Source organism: Neofelis nebulosa, chromosome 1 (assembly GCF_028018385.1).
Source record: "Neofelis nebulosa isolate mNeoNeb1 chromosome 1, mNeoNeb1.pri, whole genome shotgun sequence".
Classification (NCBI taxonomy): domain Eukaryota; kingdom Metazoa; phylum Chordata; class Mammalia; order Carnivora; family Felidae; genus Neofelis; species Neofelis nebulosa.
In genome coordinates, this window is record NC_080782.1 from 190,921,561 (window position 1) to 190,931,537 (window position 9,977).

Genomic DNA, 9,977 nt, shown 5'->3' on the forward strand with positions numbered 1-9,977 from the left:
TGCCTGTTAAGCTTGAGAAATCAGTGTAAAGGAAAGAAAGTAGTCAAGACTACAGAATTCCTTCCAAAGAATGAACTTTTTAGGTAAAATTAGAACATTCATTAACAAGTTGGCAATTTTATACAATGTCTATTTGGTAGCATCCTGCTAATGCTCTCTGTGTCCAGAGCTCCTTAAAGGGAAAATGAGCAAGGTTTTATTAGATCCACTATATAAGTAGTTTCTATTGCCTTTTCACTTAGACAATTTTACTATTATCATTATTATTATGAGATGTTAACTTATTTTAACACAATTGCTTCCTACCATCCAGTGAGGAAGCTTTGGAGTCATGATCCTTTGGAAGATGAACAAGGTGAAACCTGATGAGCTCCGATGACTGTTCCTGAGAATCAAAATTGAGTCCTTGACTGAGCCGGGATAAACCACAGGTCCTTACCCACATGAAGTATTTATACTTTTTAAAGATTTTAAATAAAATTTTTCTTGCTTCTTTCCACAATATTCATTAGTTCTAATCATATTATGGTCCCAATGTAGCTATTTTAAAGTGAAATTAAAAGGCAGCCTAGCTTTGGAGGGTAAGAGTTATTGAAAGAGGTGTCTGGAGAGCCATTTAAAATTTTCAAGTGAAAAAAAAAGAGTGTATGTGTGAGAGCTGTTCTTTTCCTGTTAAAAATTAAGAAATCAAATATAGAAATAGTCTAATTTACATTAATGATCTGCAATCCATGAAACAATTTTTAAGCATTTTAAAGTGAAAGGCTGGTGATTATGTGGGTGAGTGGATAGCGATAATAACCATAAATCTTTGAAAGCTGTGGATGTGCTAGGTAATAGTATATAAAAATGAGGTTGGCTAGGCTCCTGGCCTGAGAACTTACATAAGGAAGGCCTAAGCGATCATTCTGAGCCCTTAAGAGGGTGGAACTTACTATTTCTACTTGTCCTTACCCTTGAAGGGTTGGTCTTTTCCTTCCTTCCATCCCCAAAACCCCTGCGCACTTTGTGTTAAAATATAGTTAAGTCCCTGAATGAGCACTGGCCTTCTGAACCTCCCTCCCAAGGAGAGCAGGGCCAAAGGTGGTTCAGGCAATGGGGACGCTGGATGTGGATGATCAAACTGTGGGATCTGCTGCTAACCTGTGTGAACTCCAACAGAGAATTTGCCCTTCGTGTTGCAGGGGACTGGGAGTTCCTTTCTCGCCGGCTGAGCCACAAAAGTATGGTGCACACTGGCCACTAAACTTCCGTTCTCCTTCCTGCTGGGCCTAGTCTCTTGTAGAGACATAAATAGTATTGCTGCTGGGGGCATAGGGACTGAGAATAGAGGCTGGAGGAATGGGAGATGGTCGGGGGAGAGGGAGATGTGTCTCAACCCACCAGTGGACAGAACAACCCCAGATCATATACATAGGGAAGACCAAGGTCCCCCAAATGCTTTTGCTGAGAAGAAGCAGAGCCAGTCATGAAATATGCAAATCTCCCAGGGAAAAAAATGTCTTGAATCACAGACCTGGTTGAAAATGGAGTCTATTTGCCCTGTTCCCCAGTTCCAGATCCCATATCATCACTGGCAAAGAATACCTCATGGCAGAAAGCATAATCAGCAGCCAACTGATTTTAGACGTACTCAGTGATACGTTCAAATGTGCCCCGAACAAGCTCTCCAGGATTGCCCCTTCTATTGCCGGATTTAGAACTCGAAAGTTCAGTGGAAAGTGTGCTTCATCGTGTTTCTTACCAATTTTAATATCTCCATATAACCACAAGTCTATTAAGATAAATAGTTAATGGTCACTATGTGAGAATGCCAGACTTTAAGAGATGTCTGTGGCATGGATTGGGTTTTGCAGGATGGCTCAATACTATAGAAAGACTTTCAACTTTCAACACTTATTTTTAAAGATAAGAATGAATTTTTTACAAAGTCCGCAGAGGATTGGCTCTAGCCAGGCCATTATGTGTTATACATATTAGAGAAGGGGGCATGGCATGTACTCAGAGAGTTTTAGAGGAAATTAGAATGCTACAAATGATCCCCTTTCTTGAACCCTGAAAAATTCCACTTTGATTTAGCACTGGTGAAATTGTTAATAGAAACTTCTTTGCACATTGTATATAAACAGCACAGCCTGGCCTGTATCAACTTTATGCTCCAATAAACAAGACAATAATGACAAATTATCAAAGCAGGCCTCAGATGTGACCCTCAATTGGGAGAGCAGCAATTTAATGAAGACAAAAGCTAGGTGAAAGCTGCTAATATCATTTACTGATAAACAGATTTTCTCGAGAGGCTCCTAGCTGAATCCCCCGAGGACCCATAAACCTGCATAATTCCATTTAAAATATTGTGCAATTCACTAAATTAGTCTTTGAACATCCTTACTATCCAATTACGAAGCCCCAGCATGGACAGAATAATGAAATTTTTCAAACTGTGGAATGCATGTGGTCTTAACAAACTTATGACAAACACCAAAATTAGCTTTCAATTTTGAGGCCAATGTAGCTCCCTTTAATACCTCAAGTCAGAGCGGCAACAATAAAACACTATTGCAGGGCTAAGCAGAACAGAAGAAAAATAAATCTTGACTTACTCAGAATTCTGAACACGGTCTACCTTCAGGAAAAAAAAAATCATAAGAAGTTGAATGATGTTTTGCATTTGCAAGCTATTTGGTCGCTTAAAATCTAGTAAAAGCTTTACTGAATAAAGGGTACAAAATACCTCCTGGACAGTTCTATCTTCCAGGCAGGCAGAAAAGGCGAGAGTTTGAGGAAGTGAAATTTATTTCTGTTCAAGCATTGCAAGCTGCATTATTAAAGTCATTTGTCATGGTTTGAATATTTCTGCCTGATTCACCATTAAATTGGCCTTCTAATTACCAACTTTGTCATGAAAAGTGGTCTGGCTGTTTCATTCACCAGAAAACTTCAATTCTTTACTCATCACTTGCTTCATGTATATAAAAAGAAAGAAAGAAAAAAAAAGAAAACAACACACCATATATTTTTATCCTCAAATCTTAGAAGAAATGATGTCAACACAATTATGCTTAAATTATCAGACAGCTTATACGTTTTGAAGACACTGATAAGTATTTAGAAAGTGAGTTATCATTTCATCTTTATTAAGAAACTTGCCAGCTTTCACCTATTATCTGGCTCACGTTGTCATGGCTTCAGGAACAACAGGTACCAGCTAGAATCATGGTGTGCCAGGTAAGATATTTCTCATGTTTTCTATCTTCTTGGCTTCTTGGGTGCTGTACTTAACTGTATCCATAGAAAAAGACCCGGACTCCATCCATGACTTCTCTAAGCAGCCTAGTGAACTCTTTGGCCAGCTGTTCATGGTTTCCTGTTCATACTTCCAGGTGAAAAAGAAAAGGGAGTTGTGGGTGACAGTCACATAGGTGAGTATCTTCCATTCTATATTCATTTCTGTTGAGTAGGATAATGGTGCACTATGCACTCATATTTTAAGCTACATAGTATAGCTTTCTCCAATGTTTTGGGGGAAAGAAGACCTAACTTACCAACATTGTTAAGACAACTCTGACAAAGACTTAGTAATGAATGCAACAATATTTGGGAAACATCCCTATAACAAAACATAAAACGGTATTTGATCCGAAGCACACCAAATTGTGAGGTGTTGGACATTTTATAGGTGAGGAAACTAAGGCATAGAGGGATTGTGTAACTGTCCCCAAAGCCACACAGCTAGTCAGAGCTTTGGCCCTTCTGAAGCCCGAGAATTTAACCATCTCTAGGTGTGTGTGGGTAGCACTTAGTGCCCCGTGTTCGGCAATCTGTGAACTAGTTAATTTTTATGTTCAGATAATCTTAAAAAAATGTATATACACTTTAGACATTTTCATTTTTAGGCTCAAAATAAAGAGATCCATATTGGTTTTTGAATGTTTGTTCATTTACTTTGAGAGAGAGAAAGTGCTGGCACGAGCGGGGGAGGGACAGGAGGAGAAGAAAGAAAACCCCAAGCAGGCTCCAATCAGCACAGAGCCCGAAGAGGGGCTCAATGTTATGACCAGGAGATCACAACCTGAGCTGACATCAAAAGTCAGACGTTTAACTGACTGAGCCACCCAGGCACCCGAGATCCATATTTCAACTATAAAGACAACTGATGGTGAATCAAAGAAACTGAGATTACGTCAATGGGATCCATACACTAGCATCTCATGGTCATCCTTACAGATGCCTTTTATGATGAAAGCAACCTTTGTTAAGCATTTTCTATTGACCTATATGAGTAGCAAAAATGAGTAAAACATCTGAATGAAATTTATGAGTGTTGGAAACTTATTTAAATTTTTTTTTTTTTAACGTTTTTTTAATTTTATTTTTGAGGCAGAGAGAGACAGACCATGAACGGGGGAGGGGCAGAGAGAGAGGGAGACACAGAATCTGAAACAGGCTCCAGGCTCTGAGCTGTCAGCACAGAGCCTGACGCGGGGCTCGAACTCACGGACCGTGAGATCATGACCTGAGCTGAAGTCAGACGCTTAACTGACCAAGCCACCCAGGCGCCCCTGGAACCTTATTTATATATATATTCTGCTTTTGTTTAATTACTAACTTTACCTGGAAGAAAGTTGCACCTGTTAATGAAAGGTTTGCTCATAATTATTTCATAGCTTCAAGATAATCATGTATATTTTCTGATCTATTTCTCAGATTGTATATAAATTAATCCACTGATTTCATCATGGTTTTTGACATTGAACCAAAATGGAGAAATTTTGGTTAAAAGTCTTCAATGTCATGAAATATGAATAGAGATATCCACCCTTTAGAAATAGCTAGGACACCTTTAAGAATAAAAGGAGTGCTATTAATAATTATGCCAAAACAATTGGACTTAACCAAGACTGTTCCAAACAAACCAGGACTTTTTTACCCTAGTATTATGAGTGTTTATATTCTGGATCTCCTCTCTTGATTCATTTCTTACTTTTTCTGGATTATAACTTGCAGTAGTCTCCTAAAAACAGCTGATGGTAGGTAAAATTTTTGGATTCCTGGTCTCTAAATATAAATTTATTCTATTCTCAGAGCCAATTAAGAATATTCAGAATGTAAAATTTGGGGTTTAAAGTCATTTGCCTTAGAGTTTTGGAAGCAATTTTTCCACTTCTAGTTTTCAATGTTGTTTTTGAGAAATCTGATGCCATTCTGTTTCTGTGTTTTTTATATGTGATCTATTGTTTTGTCTTTTGTATTTTTCTTAAGCTATTTGTCCTATTTTCCTTTCCTTCTTTATTTCTTGAACTATTTAAGATTTTGTGTTTATCCTTAATGTTGTGAAAATTCATGCTGACGTGACTTGGTTTATTTTGTTGTTATTTTGTTGTTGTCATTGTTTTGTTTTGTTTTTTCATTTATTGGGCTGAGTACTTACAATATTCTTATAACCTGAGGATAAATGCCCTCAGTTCTGAATGCTTTTCTTATGTTATTTTTTAGATAATTTTCTTTCCTCCATTCTCTCTATTCTCTGTAGACCTGTTCTTAATAAAGGTTATATCTTCTCGATTGGCTAATTTCTTTTTTATTCTACCATTTTCCATTTCTTTGTCTTTTTGACATATATTCTGGGGAATTTTCTTTATCAGCCTTTCTATTACATTTTTATTTTGGCTTTTCTATTCTTCATTTATTAAAATTTTTTTTTACATTTATTTATTTTTGAGAGACAGAGTGAGACAGAACATAAGCAGGGGAGGGGCAGAGAGAGAAGGAGACATAGAATTGGAAGCAGGCTCCAGGCTCCAAGCAAGTGTCCAGCACAGAGCCCAATGCAGGGCTCGAACTACAAACTGTGAGATCACGACTTGAGCCTAAGTCGGTCACTTAACTGACTGAGCAACCCAGGTGCCCCTCTATTCTTCATTTATAAGAGCTCTTTCTTGTTCTTTGTTCTTTTTCAAAACACCCAGTTCTTGTTTTATGAACACAATATCTTTTCTGGACTCTCTAAGGATATTACTATTATTTTTAACTTTCTTCTATAACCTGAATTGTCCATCAGCTCTGGATTCCTTTGTTTGTATGATTATTTTTTATCCTCTTTCTCATATTGGAGGCTTTACTAAGATGCCTGATGATCCCTTATTGTCTGTCAATGTTTATGAATGAAGCATTAAGAGCAAATCAGAGGCTCTATATGTGTGGATGGGATTTTCCACTGAAAGATTTCACTGCGGACTCATCAGGAAGCAAAGTCACCTTTTTTATCAAAAGCTCTCTTTAAAGTCAGTTCAATTTCCCCAAAGAAGAGTCCTTCCATTTTTCTTTTTTCTGATTGGTGGTAAGGACTCTTCTAACCTACTTCTCTTAATCAAATCACTCTGTTTTCAACCCCACATCTTGAGCCTAACCCCTTTTGGGCCTATTGTACCTGAATTATGGAGACTTTTTGCTCAGTTTCTCTCAAAAAATAAAACTCTAGTGTTCTTGGGAAATTTCATGACTGTACACAGACCTTTAGCCCAATCATATCTTCTTGGCTTTGTACCCATCAGATACCTGATGTCCCCAAGTGCAGAACCTCTCACGCGTGCTCCTGTGTTGGGGCTCCACCTCTGCTGGTATTTATGTTCTAATTTCCTCCAGTCTGTTAGTCCCATTATTACCCATCCATCTCCTTTCAAAAATCTGATGAAAATTCTTTTCACATTTTTACAATTTCAGTCTAAGTGGAGCCCCCATACGCCCTAAGAATCAGCTCCTGGTCTGATTACTAAATTCAGCTGGTAATGAGATGGATATCTGCTGATGCCCCAGTTTCCACAATTGTTTCAGATGCTCCTGAAAATCCCAAATCAGGCAAAAATCCAGATCAGAGATCTGAAGCCAGAGAATACTTCTAGCTTCACAAGATCCCTGCTGAAGTATCAAAGCAGGCAGCCTTCAGCAAATTGGGGGTTGCTGATCTTGAATCAGAGAAGGAATTGGAAAAGAAGTGGTGAGTTTGCAGGGGAAAAAATTAAGTAAAACAGAGACCTGCAGTGTTAGCAGCTGACATTAAAAAGAAAGAAAATTAAATGATGAGCTTGTAGCTTTAATATCACTGCTCTATCCAGCCCTCTGAATCTTTTTATCATACCTAAAGAATTGTTCATTCATCTTTCAGGAATACATTAGAGCAGGAGAGTTTTCCCATAGGCAAAAGCATTATACATATTTGCAAATGTCTTACATAATGATGCGAATACTATGCATAGGGATGTTTTGATGAAAGGTAGAAACAATGCAGCAATTTCCAGTCTGTTTCATTAGCTCTCATATGCCTAAGTAAAGGGAGTTTTCTTTGTTGTTTATGCTTTTTCAAACGTTAAAAAGGCTGGTATTTAGAATTCATGGTATTGGGTGTAAATAGGAAAGCCGACTGTTATCTGATGGAGAATGTTTCTTAATACAGATGTCATGTCACACTCCTATTTCTGGTTATTATTTCTAATAACTTTATTTAAAATATGTGTTTATTCAGGAAATAAAAGAAATTTTTACTGGGATTCAAAAGTACTTTCAATACATGATAGAGAGAAAATAAACCTGTAAATCCTAGCTGCAGGTCTAAAATCGTCTTTTTATTTAGCTTGTTATGGTCAACTCAGCTTTAAAATTTTATTTTTGCAGTAGAAGCTTAAACAGGATGACTTATATTTGGGCTTAGTTGTCAATGTAAAAAAATAAACAAAAACCCTAACAGTTTAGTGCCTGCTTTGCATCGACATAAGAATTCCCCTTTCATTATACCCCAGCTACTGGCAGCTTATTATGGCCATTGCTTAATTTGTGCTCTGTTTTTACAAATGACACTTGTACAGGCCTCTTGGGGCTGCGGAGAGAAGCCAGGCCCCTCTCTTTCCCTTGTGTCAATTCTTTTGTGAACCTTTATAATTAGCCACTTAACAAATGGAGGGAAATGAACCTTCAGCAGCAAAGTATATCCTGAAGTTAAGTCAACCATGTGACAGGCAAAACCGATACATGAAAATCTCCTTAACTCAATTGTTGAGTTGCCTCAAGGGTTAAGAGGCATTCTACCCATAATAGCCTAAAAGAGAAGCCTTAGAAGTGGTGTTTTTTTGATGGTTCACTATCCAAACGCCTGTTAGCCTTTCCAAGAAACAGCACACATTAGAAAAAGCACATATTTCAGGGCAAGATGGCTATCCGCCCCCCCCCCCGCCCCCAAATCTTTTGTTTTGCAGGAAAAAAATGTCAAAAGTCTGGCTTTGAAAGTAACAAGATCCCCAGGCTTGAAATTTACAGATTCAATGTAAAGGAAAAAAAAAAGGGGGTGGGGGGAAGCTTACATCTTTGGGACTGAAAGAATGTAAGTGTAGAAAATGACATCACATATATTAAGATATTAATGAATTTGTTTTCAGAATCTATAATAGGGACCCTAAGAGCAGGGTGCTATCATTACGAACTCTTTCCTTTTTATTACTAATTAGACTTCTAAATGTGAGTGTAAATGTACCTCAGAGAGTATGTATTAAAAGTTGCATATGCATAAGAGATCATTTCAAATTCATCTTCCAACAAAAACTTCAACTTTGATATTTTCTCATGTTCCCATTTATACGACATTAACATAGTCTTTTGTATTTAATTTCTAAATTCCATTGTGATCATTCTATCAAGGTATTTACTTTTGAGGACTGTCTGATAGCTTAATCCCAGTTCAATAGGGCAACAGTCAACTGTTGCCAACTTAATGTATCCTATTATTATCAGTGATTCTTTTCCATGTTAAATGTATATTGCCTCTAATGTATACAATGAAATTTATCTGGTTTAAAGGCATATCCAAATCAAAAAATATATATGATACATTTTACACAGAGCTGGGGAGACATAAGAATGGGGGCTTACAATATTATAATATTAGAAGATAAAAAAATTTCAGATACTATAATATATTGATACCAGAATGCTTTCTATCTTGAGAGGAATAAAATGGAACATAGTAAATTTCTGTAGGGTCAGTGAGATAAGAGACAGTTTCACTTCAAGTGAGCTCAAAGTGTTATTGTAAATAAAAATTGTGGTTTTATTTTATTATATAGCCCAAATATATTCATTAAAGTTTTATAGCAACTTGCTATTGGTTTCAAAGATGAGTAAGTTTGCTTTATAGGCTATTGACTGGTGGTTGACATTTCTCAATTAAGGCCTCATCTATACAAGAGCTGTTAACTCATCTATGCTTACCTTTCTTTAAAGTTTTATTTAGGTATAACTGACCAATAAACATTGTATATATTTAAGGCGTACAACTTGGTGTTTTGACAAACATTTACATTGTGGAATGATTACCACAATCAAGCTGATTAACATATCTGTCACCTCACATAGCTACTATTTTCTTTTCTTGCTTTCTTTTCTTGTGTGTGTATGTGTAGAGAACTCTTAAGATCTATCCTCTTTAGCAAAATTCAAGTATACGATAGTTTTTTTTAAACTGTAATAACCATGCTGTATAGCAGATCTCCAGAATTTATTCATCTTGTGTACTTGAAACCTGTACTCTTTGATCAAAATCTCCCCATTTCTCCCTCCCCTCAGCCTCTGGCAACCACCACTGTACCCTCTGTTTCTATGACCTTGACTATTTTATATTCTACAAGTAAGATCATGCAGTATTTGTCTTTCTAGGTCTGGCTTATTTCACTTAGGATGATGTCCTCCAACTTCAACCATGTTGTGGCAAATGACAGGATTTCCTGACTCCATAGCTAAACAATATTCCATTGTATGTATGTACCACATTTTCTTTATCTGTTCATCTGTCAATGGACATTTAATTTGTTTCCATACCTTGGCTATTGTGAATAATCCTGCAATGAATGTACAACCTCAGTGGCAAAAAAAAAAAAAAAAATTAAATTAAATAAATAAAATAAAATAAAAATAAAAATAATCTGATTGAA